Below are 16815 nucleotides of genomic sequence, written 5' to 3'. Positions count from 1 at the left end.
AAAAGGCTTAACAGTTTAGAATATAGTGTGTGCGTGCGTGTGTGTGTGTGTGTGTGTGTGTGTGTGTGTGTGTGTGTGTGTGTGTGTGTGTGTGTTGTACTGTGGTTTTGTACTGTATAAGCTGTATATTCTGTCCACCTTACCCTAACATATATGTTGTACACTTACCTAAAGGATTATTAGGAACATCATACTAATACTGTGTTTGACCCCCTTTCGCCTTCAGAACTGTCTTAATTCTACATGGCATTGATTCAACAAGGTGCTGAAAGCATTCTTTAGAAATGTTGGCCCATATTGATAGGATAGCATCTTGCAGTTGATGGAGATTTGTGGGATGCACATCCTGCTGGAAGTAGCCATCAGAGGATGGGTACATGGTGGTCATTAAGGGATGGACATGGTCAGAAACAATGATCAGCTAGGCCGTGGCATTTAAAAGATGCCCAATTGGCACTAAAGGGCCTAAAGTGTGCCAAGAAAACATCCCCCACACCATTACACCACCACCAGCAGCCTGCACAGTGGGAACAAGGCATGATGGATCCATGCTCTCATTCTGTTTATGCCAAATTCTGACTCTACCATCTGAATGTCTCAACAGAAATCGAGACTCATCAGACCAGGCAACATTTTTTCTTCTGAAGGGTCTTCTGCTGTTGTAGTCCATCCGCCTCACGCTTGTGCGTGTTGTGGCTTCACAAATGCTTTGCTGCATACCTCGGTTGTAACGAGTGGTTATTTCAGTCAAAGTTGCTCTTCTATCAGCTTGAATCAGTCGGCCCATTCTCCTCTGACCTCTCGCATCAACAAGGCATTTTCGCCCACAGGACTGCCGCATACCAGATGTTTTTTTCCCTTTTCACACCATTCTTTGTAAACCCTAGATTGTGAAATACTCAGACCGGCCAGTCTGGCACCAACAACCATGCCACGCTCAAAATTGCTTAAATCCCCTTTCATTCAGTTCAGTTCATTCAGACATTCAGTTTGGAGTTCAGTAGATTGTCTTGACCAGGACCACACCCCTAAATGCATTGAAGCAACTGCCATGTGATTGGTTAATTAGATAATTGCATTATTGAGATATTGAACAGGTGTTTCTAATAATCCTTTAGGTGAGTGTGTATATAAAATGTTATATATCTGTGTGTATATGTTATCTATATAGTTGATGTGTTATAAGCAGGAAAAAAACAGTAAAGCGTAAGGATTTGAGCAAGTTTGTCAAGGAAAAATTGTGATGGCTAGACCAGTGGTTTTAAAACCTGTCCTGGAGGCACCCCAGCCCTGCACATTTTGTATGTCTCCCTTATCAGGCACACCCAATTTAGTTCTTGCAGTCTCTACTAACAAACTGATGAGTTTTATCAGGTGTGATAAATGAGAGAGACACACAAAATGAGCAGGGCTGGGGTGCCTCTAGGACAGGTTTGAAAACCCCTGCGCTAGACGACTGGGTCAGAGCATCTCCAAAACTGCAGCTCTTGTGGGCTGTTCCCGGTCTGCAGTGGTCAGTATCTATCAAAAGTGCTCCAAGAGGAACAGTGGAGAACCGGCCACAGGGTCATGGGCGGCCAAGGCTCATTGGTGCTACTGGAGCTCAAACTGCTCAAGAAGTTAATGCTGGTTCTGATAGAAAGGTGTCAGAATACACAGAGCATCTCAGTTTGTTGCGTATGGAGCTGCATAGACACAGACCTGTCAGGGTGCCCATGCTGACCCCTAACCCCGCCGAAAGCACCAACAGTGGCACGTGAGCAATGGAATGTAGCCTGGTCTGTTGAATCACGTTTTCTTTTACATCAAGTGGAGACTTTGACACGTACCACCTACCTAAGCATTGTTGCAGACCATGTACACACTTTCATGGAAACGGTATTCCCTGGTGGATAATGCTCCTGCCACATAGCAAAAATGGTTCAGGAATGGTTTGAGGAGCACAACGAGTTTGAGGCGTTGACTTGGCCTCCAGCTTCCCCAGATCCCAATCCAGTCGAGCATCTGTGGGATGTGCTGAACAATCAAGACTGACCAATAGAGACCCCACCTCACAACTTACAGGACTTAAAGGATCTGCTGCTAACATATTGGTGCCAGATACCACAGCACACCTTCAGTTGTCTGGTGGAGTCCATGCCTCGATGGGTCAGGGCTGTTTTGGCATGCAATTAACACAATATTAGGAAGGTGGTCCTAATGCTATGCCTTATCGGTGTATATAACAGACTCCGGAGTGTAACAGTGTGATGACGGCCGAAGTGCTGGCAATAATCAAGGATGAATTTTATATTTGTTTGATTTCTCTCCTTCCTCGCACAAGGTCTTCTTCAGCTATATATATATATATATATATATATATATATATATATATATATATATATATATATATATATATATATATATATATATATATATATATATATATATATATATAATATTAACATTGATATATTTTATATTAAAAAATTACAATAAAAATATATATATTATTTAAAGTATGATATGAAATAATGGTAAAATATTATATCACTGCATATATATGTGATATTATATTTTACCACTACACTCTAAAAAATGCTGGGTTAAAAACAACCCAAGTTGGGTTGAAAATGCACCAACCCAACAATTGGGTTGTTTTAACCCAATGGTTGAGTTGTTTTAACCCAGTGGTTGAGTTGTTTTAACCCAGTGGTTGAGTTAAATGTTGCTTAAGACAACCCAATTGCTGGATAAGAACAACTCAACCATTGGGTTAAAAATGCTGGTGCATTTTCAACCCAACTTGGGTTGTTTTTAACCCAGCATTTTTTAGAGTGTATTTTTCAAACTATAGCTACTTTAAATTATATTTTCTCAGAAATACACAAAAGGAAACTCATTTAGGTAAAAACAAAACTAGTAATTAATTTAATTTATTCTAATTCTATAATCTGTAAAATTGTAATAGTGATGAATGGGGACATGCAAATTTGCTGATATTATGATTAAGAACTATTTTTTTCACAGTCCTCCACTACTCAACACCCATCATAATCATTTATAATAAGAAAGCAGCAGTTTGATATTATTGATTTAATAGCCATAAATCACAGATTTTGCTCCAGTTGCACAAACTGCAGTGCACTATAATCTCTTCACTCATAAAACAAGGCAAAAAACACAGATAAGCAAAAACCCCAGCACTATTCTGGGAATAACCGTTTTCTAATTCTGCTCTAAAGAATAATGTGATGAGTCTACGTGCCTCAGTGAGACGCAGCTGAAACACATCCAGTTAGTTATACAGAAATAGATCTCATTCTAAGCAGTCTCCAGACAGCAGTGAGGAACTTTAGGAGATCTTAAACTCATGCAGACCGGTCTCACCTTAATTTGAACTGAAGCTGAAGGCAGCAGGTGTGTCTAAATCTGTTAAAGCAGCGGAAACATCTGCTCTGGGCAGAGGAGGGATCCATTCCTCCTGCCTCTCACAGCAGGGGGGAGACACTTTACTGGCCTGGCTTGCCACAGCATCCCACCTTACAAGGCCATACACACTAGAAAACAACAGAGGCAGTTCCCCAAATGTTCCTCAGGACAATTATTTATCGACAGTCTCAGCGCTAGAGCCAGCATGGCTCTACTAGAATGACTCATAAAACTACAATAATGGTAAAGTATTCAAAGTCACAGTGAAATCTAAAAAAAAAAAAAAAAAAAATTTTTAAATACGCCCCTTTAAAGCCCCACTTGGCTACTTTTGCTCTCGGGGTCCCCCTACAGTTTGGAAAAAATAATGTCCTCAACTACTGTCGTAAGCTCTGTAATCCTACAACAGGGGATGCCATCGCGCATGCATTTGCTGACATGACAGCCCTGATAGCCCTGAACTAGTGATGAGCGGGTCGTCTCATAACCCGCGGACCCCGTATGTCTATTTAATGGTCGCGGGTGCGCGGCGTGTTGTAAAAATATATACAGTGGTGCGGTGCGGGCCAAATAACTTATTAAAAGCGTCCCGCGGGTCGGTGCAGCACTAACAGTTCCCCTGAACACTGCAAGAGGAGTTCTTCTGGCGTCGCGTGTGAAATGTCTTCATCCCAGGTAACGTTACAGTCAGTGGCATATGTTTCAGCATGTCATATGAATATAATTTCATGGGTTTTGTTTTTTTCAAACGCCAAATAATCACGATGCTCACGTTTACAAGCCAGCGTCATTATAGTAGTCTATTGGTTACCGTTTTACAGAATCTATATGATACTTCAGTTCAATGTTTGAGTGTTAGCTCACCGTAACAAGCAGGACAGCATCGGTCGGGCACGCCTCCTTCAGCTCACGCCGACGAGCAAACGCTGGTCACATGTTGATCCTCGTCCTGCCTTTAATCACATCACTTTTTCATTTCCTCTTATTGCTTTCCTCCAACAAAACCTTTTCTTTCTTATTTGTCTCTGCTGCTTCGGACATGACTATATTATCCGACGAACAAAGTTGGGCTCGCACGTCCGAATGTAAGGAAGTGTGTGTGTTGGTGGAAGTGACGTATATGCCGTAAAGCAGTCGAATTTTGTAGTTATTTTCTTTTTCTCGTGTTACTACCCGAAACCCGAAGTTTGAAAGTACGATTAAAAACGATACAGACCCCATCAGGCTATGGCAGACGTGTCATTCAACCTATTGTAAGTCGATTTATCATCACAAGAGTCTTAAAAAATATATTATGAAGGTTGAAAAGTTACCTAGTGCTGCTTTAAAGGTGTCATTAACTGGCTCTTTTTTATACTGTTGTCTGAGTTCAACTAAATGACGTTTGTGTGGTTTTTACATCCAAAAACATCATAACTAATAAGTAATAGACTGTTATAGATGTTATAAAGGGCGGAAACTCAACTGTTAACTCTAAGAAACTTGGAAAATGACATTTCTTTCAAAAAAAAAAAAAAAAAAGGAGGAGTGTTCCTTTAGAAAAGGGGGCTATACATACAGTGGAAGTTAATGGGATCGATCCATAATCTTAAAAAAACAAAAAGAACTCTTTTATATGAAGACATAAACAATATGCTTTAACACGATTTCACTGTGGAAAAATGGCTTACTAACCTTTTCTGTGTGAAGTTATATTCTGTGTACAAAATGTGTCTGTATGACAATACAACACCATAATCCCTAAAACAAGCACAATATTATTTAAACAGCTTTACAGCTCAAACAATACATGTTTTAACAGAGAAATTTATGTAAGTGGTTTTTACAAAATTACACGTTTACATTTCTGCTTTTAAATCCTCCAAAATTCATCCTCATTTCCCTTTATGTAAGCGCCTCATTTTACCCTTTTATAAAAAGAAAACTAAGGATGTGCCAAAAGAAAAACTCTTTCTTCCAACAACAGCTTTACTTGGAGAGTTTTTTCGTCTTTTTCTCGGAAGCTCGAATAACCGAGAAATGGTGTTTTAACAGTTCTAAAAAACATCTAATACGGTCCTTTTCTGGTCAGATTTCTGTAATGACTGATATGGCACTTTGCCAAAGTGTCTTTTAACAGTCATGCTGGTAGATTATCAATGATGAAGACAAGGAAAACATGGAGGACGTGGGAAGAAAGAAAAGATTGATGTAAGGGGGTGAATAGAAAGGAGCAATTAGGTTGGGGAGGGGGAGGTGGACTATGATTGACGATACTACTCAAGACGGTGACAAGGAAGATACTGTCCGAGACAGAAACAAAGCTGCCTGACATCCCTGAGACGCATTACATTTATTTCACATGTCCACTGCACTAAACTAAAGACTGCTTGGTGACTCTCAGTGGATAAGAATCAGCCATCAAAGGTAATGGCCCACACCAGAGAAGACAGACATCTGTGCAGGGCCAGAGAGCCACACACCCTCTTTGATATTTGCAACACACAAACCGATGCATAGGCACACATTGCATACCCGTGCACACTGTTTGCCTGTTGGGGGTCATTTGCAACAGAAGAGGAAACCCCTGGGGAGTTGCGCATCCTTTAAAGGATTCTTCTGCAATCCTCTATCTTGCTCTGCCCCCCCCCCCCCTCTCTCTCTCTCTCTTTCTCTCTCTCTCTCTCTCTCTCTCTCTCTCTCTCTCTCTCTCTCATTTCTACTGAGTGACGTTTGATCTGTCTTATTCTCAGTAAGTGACCAGCAAGAAGAATCTTTGAAGTGTCTTATAAGATTCTCTCCTGCTGTCAAACCCCCAGAGGCAGAGAGCGCTTTGTTTCACAAAGATGCTTCAGTTCAAACATACATGCACACATTCTTACAGACTGCGCCCCTTCAACAATTCATCCACACTCGCACTGTAATCTAGTTTGGTTCTTTTACAGCCATTATTGCTTAAAGGTAATGTACTGTAATAAGATATGCTGAATTTTTAGACAAATGGATTTTTTAAAGCTTTTCATCATGATCTTACAGGCTCCATGTGTCGAACTATAATTTCAGGACTAACATTTGAGAGCACGAACAAGTTCTAAATATGGTGGCGCCAGCACCTGATTTTGTAGCACTACAATCAAAATAAAGGTTCATGGTTCTTTGGCAGAGTGTATGGTTCCATGAAGAACCTTTAATATCCAAAGAACCTTTCAGAAAAGGTTCTTTGTAGTGCAAAAAGATTCTTTAGACTATAAAATGGTTAGAAAAATATGGTTCTTTAAAGAACCTTTCACAAAATGGTTCTTTGGGGAACCAAAAACGGTTCTTCTATGGCATCACTGTGAAAACCCATTTTTGGTTCTTCCTGGCACCTTTATTTTTAAGGGTGTAGGGGAAAATTAATAATAACATTATTTTAATCATAATCATCATCATCCGCTTATCCGGGGCTGGGTCGCGGAGGCAAAAGTCTAAGTAGAGACGCCCAGACTTCCCTCTCCCTAGAACAGGAGTGTCAAACTCAGTCCTGTAGGGCAGAGTCCTGCACGGGTCCATTTTTGGAGACCCGCCCCCACCCGTACCCCGTGAAAATATCAAAATTAAATCCGCACCCGCCCAGACCCGTTAATATTTGGCCCGTTACCCGACCCGTGCCCGCGATAAATCACACACGCTAAAACATTCAAATTAAAACGCTTTATTTTTTATCTTGAACCTCTCTCAACATCACAACAGCGTCATGAATGGGCTAATGAAACGGGCAAAAGTGCCTTTAAAGACTCATTGTCAACAATTTCATATAGCTACTCCACTCACCAACTTTAGTTTTACTTCATCCATTGCTACTCCTGCAACGCTCGCTCCATCTGCGCTACGAGAGGCATCAACAAAAGTTTCAATGTCGCAGTGGTGGTGACGTGATGGGTCAAGTGGCATATCGTTGTTGCGTGTATGTGTAATGGTAATTTGGACATAGAAATTGTAATAGCCTACAATATGTTCGATGGGGGAAGAAGGAGGCGGGAACCGGCGAACATTTAAAAGACTTTAACCAACAAACAAAAAAGTAACTTGGGCAGCCCCTCACGGACATCTGCCAAGCGGACACACATGATAAAACGTAAACACAACTCAACGTCAAATCCAGGTCTGGTGATCTCTCGTCCTTATATGCCTCCAAGCTCCCTCAGAGGACTCTCTCTCTCTCTCTCTCGTTCACTTTGCCACAGAAATATTGCACATGTTTTTCATCCGCCGATCCGCGGTACTACCCGCCCGCACAGAGTTAATTATCCACCCGCATCCCCGCCCGTGAATTTTATAAATGTCACAATCCACCCGTTTTAGCCACTTTTATGTGGGCACCTGCGGATACCTGCGGGTACCCGACCTGTTGCAGGACTCTGCTGTAGGGTCGCTGTCCTGCAGAGTTTAGCTCCAGCTTGCCTCAACACACCTGCTGGAAGTTTCTAGTATGCCTAGTTAGACCTTGATTAGCTGGTTAAGCGGTGTTTCACTGGGGTTGGAGCTAAAATCTGCAGGACAGTGGCCCTTCAGGAGCAGGATTGGACACCCCTGCCCAATCCTTCAGGAGCAGGATTGGACACCCCTGCCCAATCCTTCAGAAGCAGGATTGGACACAACTGCCCTAGACACTTCCTCCAGCTCTTCCGGGGGAATACTGAGGCATTCCCAGGCCATCCGGGAGTAATGGCCTGGAGACATAATCCCTCCAGCGTGTCTTAAGTCTTCCCCCGGGTCTCCGCCCGTTGGGACATGCGTCCAGGAGAGTCCAGGAGGCATTGAAAAGAGATGCCTATGCCTCCTCAGCTGGCTCCTCTCGATGTTGCTCTACTTTGAGGTCCTCCCAAGTGATCGAGCTTCTCACCCTATCTCTAAGGGAGAGCCCAGCCACCCTGCGGAGAAAGCTAATTTCGGTCGCCTGTATCAAGATCTTGTTCTTTCGGTCATGACCATAGACTGTAAAAAAAATATGGACGTAGTGTCCGTGACGTCACCCATAGGATTCCGATAAGCTGTTCTGAAGTGTAAAGTAGAGACGAGCTGGCCGTTGCCATCTTGCGAGCTTGTCGCCACGTGTCACTACCGGATAACAAAATGGGCAAAGAGGCGGATGTGGACGGAGCTGAGGTGATGCGATGACTATAGACGGCGGATAAATGGCTATTCACCTGACACTCAAACTAACCACGCCCTTAATTATGCTGAACTTCAATGCTTTAAAAATGTCACCCCCCTCAGTTGTCATAAAGGGCAAAATTAGCTGTGTAGATCAAAACGACAGTTTGTACCAGGCTGTAAAAATGTTTTTTTTTTCTGCTGTAAAGTTGGGAATTTTAATATGAGGCTCAAAGAGATTCTGCTCCCTTATAGAGCTAGCGGTCAGTCGAGGAATTGCAGTTTAAATTACATCCGAAGACAGACGGTGGGAGGTTGCCACTTGGTCATGACCCACAACTCATGACCAAAGGTGAGAGTAGGAACATAGATCGACCGGTAAATCGAGAGCTTTGCCTTACAGCTCAGCTCCTTCTTCACTACGACAGACCGGTACATCGACCGAATTACTGCAGAAGCTGCACCGATCCGTCTCTCGATTTCCTGTTCCATCCTCCCCTCACTCGTGAACAAGACCCCAAGACACTTGAACTCCTCCAATTGAGGCAGAAACTCTCTTCCAACCTGAAGTGTGCAAGCCACCCTTTTCCGACTGAGAACCATGGCCTCGGACTCGGAGGTGTTGATTTGCACTCGGTTGCAAACCGTCCCAGTGCACGCTGAAGGTCCTGGGCCCTCATTTATCAACAGGGCGTAGAAAAGGTTCTATATTTCGTCGTATGACTGAAATTTAGAATGTGTCTAAGTACAAGAAAATCCGTATTTATCAAACGTGCGTACACAGTTCTTACGCACATGATGAGTAAGCAATCGTTGTTGATAAATCCCACATGCGCGTAAGTGCCATGCTCGTTCACGTTTACAGTCATTAGCATTCAGAAACGCCTCCAAAGAACCATATATGGTGACAACACATCCCTTTAAAAATCACGAGATAGTTATTTTTTTTTTCTGTCACCGCAGTTATGGCAAAAAGAGGAACTTCACAAACACAAAATGACGACAATGACGTTTAACAACAACAACAACAACAACAAATTTGCAACACAAATGATTATTTGTCTAGCAGAGAACAGAATGAAGCACTTTTCTATTTAAATAAATAATTTTGTTGGTTTATGATGGTGCTTTTATGGCGATGTGGGTGCAGTCTGTGGCTCCAATTCTGTTTGGAAATCTAAAGATAGCATGCAAGCCCCATTTTATTTCGGCTTGTTGAGGATTTCAGTAAGGGAATTGTGGGTTGGGTCCAAGGAAATAATTGCATCCAACATTTATCACAACTGTCTTTTTTAGGGTTAGAAACCAATTACGCATTGTGTTTAAAATGACTTTATATCTACATCCATCCATCCATCCATCCATCCATCCATCCATCCATCTATCTATAGATAAAGATTTATAGTCGTTTTAAAGACAATGCGTTATTATATATATATATATATATATATATATATAATTTTGTGTCAAATACATTTAGCACGATCATTCGAATATACTCCCAGGTTTCTAATGATACAAAGCCATATGTTAATTGCTGAAGTAACCCTTTACATGCTGTTTTATGTGTAGTATCGATATTCTACCACTAGATTCTCTGCGTAAGCATGCTCAGAGGTGTACTTATAGTTACACACATTTCTACGTATAAGTACAAGTTGGTAAATCCCACACTTTGCGTGAAACTGTTCTTACGCACTCACAACGCACAGAACTGTGCGTACGCACCCTTGATAAATGAGAGCCCTGGTCTGAAGACAACATCATCTCCAAAAAGAAGAGACGAAATTGCGTGGTCCCCAAACCAGACACTCTCCGGCCGCTGACTGCGCCTAAAAATTCTGTCCATAAAAGTTATGAACAGAACCGGTGACAAAGGGCAGCCCTGCTGGAGTCCAACATGCACCGGGAACAAGTCTGACTTACTGCCAGCATTGCAAACCAAGTTCCTACTCCAGTCATACAGGGAACGAGCAGCCTTAAGAAGAGTGCTTCCCAACATTTAAAATCATAAAATTACTAATAATTACATGTTACTACTAATATTGCATGTTTGTTTATTTTAAATGTCACAGTGAAGCACTGAGCTTGAATTGATATGCAGATAAAATTAACTTATTACCAACAGTAACATGCATATTTTTATTATTTTACTCCTATTAAATGTATCGTTCTTCTATAGTCTCACACTGAACTGACGACAGCTTTAGTGATTATAAAAGGAGCGCTCTTTACTTTCCTTCTGTGTAATTCAGTCACAATTAGTTTGAGACTGTGACTTCCTACTTTTTCCATATATTAGGAAAAGGAAGTGGAAATGGTGAAGTCAATCAGGGCTCCTCTGTCGCCATCTATAGTGGTAATTTCATGTCTTTTTTTTTTCTTTTTTCTTTTTTTTTAATAAAAGTGCTTGTTTGGCACAAAGTATTAGTTTTCCTACCCCTTTAACCGTTTAGGTTTACAAATCATCATATCCTTGACAGTACTTTGAAGCCCATATGTATTACCCGTTCTGGATTCCATCATATTAGGAATATCAATCGTTTTTGTCCTGTTCTTTCACTCAAGAGCACAGCTACTCCTGTGAATGCTCTTGTACCATCACAAATCAACTTTTAATGCGTTGTTTTATGGGCTTCCTTCCAAGTCTCTTCATAAATCACAGCTGGTACAAAATGCTGCTACTCAAGTTATTACCTAAACTTCCATTTCTGAACATATTTTTTAGAAAATTTGCATTGGCTTCCAGTTTAATTTGGTGTAAATTTAAAAATGTTATTTTTAATGATGAATGCAGGAAATAATTAGAAGAGCACAAGGAAATAAACAACACATCACATAAATATAATAACCGACAGAGAACTGGACTGAACTGAACAGGGAGCATACAGTATATGCAGGAGATAACAATGAACTAAATAAGACAAAGTTGATAATTATAAGTAACCATAGAAACAAACAGAGACATAATCAGAAACCAAGGAAATAGAAACTAAACAGAGCAGGAAAACAGGAACTAAACAGAGCAGGGAAACAGGAACTAAACAGAGCAGGGAAACAGGAACTAAACAGAGCAGGAAAACAGGAACTAAACAGAGCAGGGAAACAGGAACTAAACAGAGCAGGAAAACAGGAACTAAACAGAGCAGGGAAACAGGAACTAAACAGAGCAGGGAAACAGGAACTAAACAGAGCAGGGAAAAAGGAACTAAACAGAGCAGGGAAACAGAGCAGGGAAACAGGAACTAAACAGAGCAGGGAAACAGAGCAGGGAAACAGGAACTAAACAGAGCAGGAAAACAGGAACTAAACAGAGCAGGGAAACAGAGCAGGAAAACAGGAACTAAACAGAGCAGGGAAACAGGAACTAAACAGAGCAGGAAAACAAGAACTAAACAGAGCAGGGAAACAGGAACTAAACAGAGCAGGGAAACAGGAACTAAACAGAGCAGGGAAACAGGAACTAAACAGAGCAGGGAAACAGGAACTAAAGAGAGCAGGGAAACAGGAACTAAACAGAGCAGGGAAACAGGAACTAAACAGAGCAGGGAAACAGTAACTAAACAGAGCAGGGAAACAGGAACTAAACAGAGCAGGGAAACAGGAACTAAACAGAGCAGGAAAACAGGAACTAAACAGAGCAGGGAAACAGGAACTAAACAGAGCAGGGAAACAGGAACTAAACAGAGCAGGAAAACAAGAACTAAACAGAGCAGGAAAACAGGAACTAAACAGAGCACGGAAACAGGAACTAAACAGAGCATGAAAACAGGAACTAAACAGAGCAGGGAAACATAAACTAAACAGAGCAGGAAAACAGGAACTAAACAGAGCACGGAAACAGGAACTAAACAGAGCATGAAAACAGGAACTAAACAGAGCAGGGAAACATGAACTAAACAGAGCAGGGAAACAGGAACTAAACAGAGCAGGGAAACAGGAACTAAATAGAGCAGGGAAACAAGAACTAAACAGAGCAGGGAAACAGGAACTAAACAGAGCAGGGAAACAGGAACTAAACAGAGCAAGGAAACAGGAACTAAACAGAGCAGGGAAACAGAGCAGGGAAACAGGAACTAAACAGAGCAGGAAAACAGGAACTAAACAGAGCAGGGAAACAGGAACTAAACAGAGCAGGGAAACAGAGCAGGAAAACAGGAACTAAACAGAGCAGGGAAACAGGAACTAAACAGAGAAGGGAAACAGGAACTAAACAGAGCAGGGAAACAGGAACTAAACAGAGCAGGGAAACAGAGCAGGAAAACAGGAACTAAACAGAGCAGGGAAACAGAGCAGGAAAACAGGAACTAAACAGAGCAGGGAAACAGAGCAGGAAAACAGGAACTAAACAGAGCAGGGAAACAGAGCAGGAAAACAGGAACTAAACAGAGCAGGGAAACAGGAACTAAACAGAGCAGGGAAACAGGAACTAAACAGAGCAGGGAAACAGGAACTAAACAGAGCAGGAAAACAGGAACTAAACAGAGCAGGGAAACAGGAACTAAACAGAGCAGGGAAACAGAGCAGGAAAACAGGAACTAAACAGAGCAGGGAAACAGGAACTAAACAGAGCAGGGAAACAGGAACTAAACAGAACAGGGAAACAGGAACTAGACAGAGCAGGGAAACAGGAACTAAACAGAGCAGGAAAACAGGAACTAAACAGAGCAGGGAAACAGGAACTAGAAAGAGCTGGGAAACAGGAACTAGACAGAGCAGGGAAACAGAGCAGGGAAACAGGAACTAGACAGAGCAGGGAAACAGGAACTAAACAGAGCAGGAAAACAGGAACTAGAAAGAGCTGGGAAACAGGAACTAGACAGAGCAGGGAAACAGGAACTAGACAGAGCAGGGAAACAGGAACTAAGGGAAACAAAATACCATGAAAGCAATAATCCATACAAATAAGAATTGTCAATTTAAATTTCATGGTGATTTTTGTGGCATTGTTGTAGGCATTATTATTATTATTTATTTACTTAATTTTGCAATATCCTGTAATGCAAATAAAATATAATCCTTTTTGTGAAATTCACCCATAGCCATACTGTACACATAATGTTTCCATTAATTTAATATTTTAGAATAAAATAAAGGTCTTGATTTACATTCATACTTGTCCCTAGAAGACATTATGAATTGTGTATTGGCAATGAAATCACTGATGCAATTATCATTCTGCTGGGAGAGCGAGGGGTCAGAGTACAAGGTCAGCTACAGTTCACGACCCCTGGAGATGAGGTCAAGCGATATCAATAGCATGATGAGGTCAGGGTTTAATAAAGATTAAATGTCAGGCCCATTCAGGCCTCTGACCACTAACCACGTAGTCACTGCCATCTGCATTATCTGCCATCCAGCATGTTTACCAAAGACAAAATGTGTGTACTGTCGCAGCAGTGAGATCCTGTGAAAGCAGTCAGTTCTCCTACACACGGGGGGATTGTATTTCTTTCTTTCAGTTTTAACAAGCAATGGCTCCCTGGAACAACACTCTCACCCCCGTGTCTATGTTCACCAGTCACGCTCCACATGCCTCACAAATGCGATTGAGTCAAGACGTATGCAAGGAGGTGCTGCCATATCACACACACACACACACACACACACACACACACACACACACACACACACACACACACACACACACACACACACACACACACACACAAACCGGCATGTGTTCAAATGTGTGAGCATCACACTTTCTCATCAACACTAAATTCTTCTTTACACCCCGACGCATTACAGAACGGTGGCAGTGAAAAAATGTAATCTATCTTTAAACATTAACTTCACGAGGCTTTCATTACCTTGCTGATGGCAAATTTGTTTTAGACAGACAATCTGACAGGTGAGCGGCGGGGTGACACCTGTCAAAACTCAGAGCGTCTGATATGTATAGCAGCATCTGTCAAGACGCATCCGGGCTGCGTGTGACGTGCTCGAAGGAATTGTGTGTTTAATGAATGTAAATTGTCCAGCGACTGATAAAATTAGGAAGGTGGCATGGCATTAATATGACTTAATACGGTAGCTTATGTCAGAGCATTTGAGGGACAAGTTAATGAAGACTGGATTCATGATTAAGTCCAATGCTATAATTAACCCGACTGTTAAACAAATGTAACACCTTTTTCAATGTTTAATTGTGTCTGTAACTGTGAGGTCCTTATGATTTAATTGGGGAGTGTACTAATTACATTACATGTATTTGTATTACTTGATCTAGATTTTAAATGGTGCTTGCCTGTGCAAACCTCATTGGCACGACTCTAGAGTGTAAAATATTAGCAATAGCCCTGCAATGTGATTGTGAACGTTTTTAAAGTCCCAGTAAACCAGTTTACCCTCTTATAGTTTGCTCTGGACTGTAAATAGTGTTTTGCAAATACATTGTATACAACCTAGGGACAAGTAAGGAGTTTGACGCCATTTTGTTTGCTATCCTTATTCTTTGTTTTTGGATAAGTACTAGTTGAAGTTGGGTGCATTTTTCTTTTCTTGTTAGGTTAATAAGTGTTGCAATCTGTATATATGAAAAGATTTCCCTGCTTCTGATCACATCAGTCTGATTTTCATACGAGTGTTTGCTCGAAACTGGAGCTGGGGGATAAAATTTATGTTGATAACAATAAAGATAAGCACTGGACATTTTTACTCGATGTGGATTAATCTAACAGCTAGCCTATCACACAGCAGAAATAAAACATGACAACAGCCAGTCAGTGCGCTAATAATGGACACGTGGCGCTCATAGGGTTTTCAGCGTCTGTCGTCTCAATAAATGACGACGTGAACACATGAAAAACTACTGTCAAATAGCCTACAAATAAAACTAACTATGGCCGAGTTGGTTTAGTAGATTGTGTCACAAGGGGTCGACACTAAATACAGGTGTAAACAGGGTCTAAAATGTTTTGAGCTTGTCCACTTTTAACCTTGTCCAGAGTTGAAAACACAATCGACCGGATTGCTTTCATAGTGTAAACGCTCATGTGGTTGAATGTGTTCAAACAGCCACAAATGACATCTACTCTCCGCTACTGACCTAATGCGGAAACATTAAGGGAAGAGCGCTAGCCAGAGCGGATTCAAACTTTGTTTGCTGAAGACCCAAGTTTGGTTTGAAGATGAAAAACGTCCCAAGCACAATGTTCTCTCACCATTCCTGATTTCTAACACACACTCACAGCGTTCGGCTGGCTTTGAGTCTGTCCGTATGTTTTTCCGTCGTCTCTGGTCGTGTTCAGATGTAAATAGCTTGAGCTTATTTCGTCCATTAGATCGAAAGATCTGAAAAAGCCGTACATTTACCCGCCCATAGACCCTTCCGCTGGAAGAAATCAGGACAGAAGTGGTTGAAAGTGGACAAAAGAGACGGATTAAAACCCCAGGTGTAAACGGGAAAGTGTCTCCCTCGTCCACTTGTGATCCGATCCACCAGAACGCATCTTAACACCAGCTGCAAACAGGGATAGAGACCTTCACGACAAAACCGTCAAATTAAAAGTTTGGTTTAACTTCAAGAAGTTATGACAGAAATATATCACTACTGTAGCCTATACTAAAATGTACTTCTCAAAGTAATCATAATTATACTATTATTTATAAGAAATATCATACAACCAAGACTTTTTTGTTAAATGTATACAGTTCTGTTTAAATTTTGTTGTAAATTAATTGTAATATTTTCATTCGAAAATCGAAGTGGATTTTAAGGGGCCCTAAATTGAAAGGCAGCTACTCTGTACACTGTAAAAAAAATATTTAAAAAATAAGTTACCTGGTTGCCTTAAAATTTTGAGTTCATTGAAATTAAAGTTTTGAGTTTTATGAGAATTTTTTTGAGATTTTTTTTGAGAATCGACAACCTTTATTAAAAGATTATTAAAAGATTTTGTAAGCATAATTTGAGTAATTGTGTGTTTTAATTGTGATGACGCAGTGAAACATGCCAAATAGTGCTATTTTCATGATTTATCACATTATTTATGTGGTTCAGATACAATTATATTTTTGAGTTTCTATTTATTAAAGCAACTTCTTTCATTGTATCAACTAAAAAAAATTATTTCAATAAACTAAAAATTAAGGCAACCAGGTTACTTACTTTTTAGTTAAACTAACAATATTTTTGTACAGTGTTTAATTATTTATAGTTTATTTAATAGGGACAGATATAATAAACACAGATTATCTTCTTTCTTTAAGCGATCCATTAATTTCCTGGCCCTGATGCGGAAGCACAGACATGCGGATGTTTATCCCTTTAAGAAAACCGTTTAT

Source organism: Pseudorasbora parva, chromosome 1 (assembly GCF_024679245.1).
Source record: "Pseudorasbora parva isolate DD20220531a chromosome 1, ASM2467924v1, whole genome shotgun sequence".
Classification (NCBI taxonomy): domain Eukaryota; kingdom Metazoa; phylum Chordata; class Actinopteri; order Cypriniformes; family Gobionidae; genus Pseudorasbora; species Pseudorasbora parva.
The sequence above is the reverse complement of the archived record's forward strand: the minus strand, read 5'-3'. Positions refer to the sequence as shown.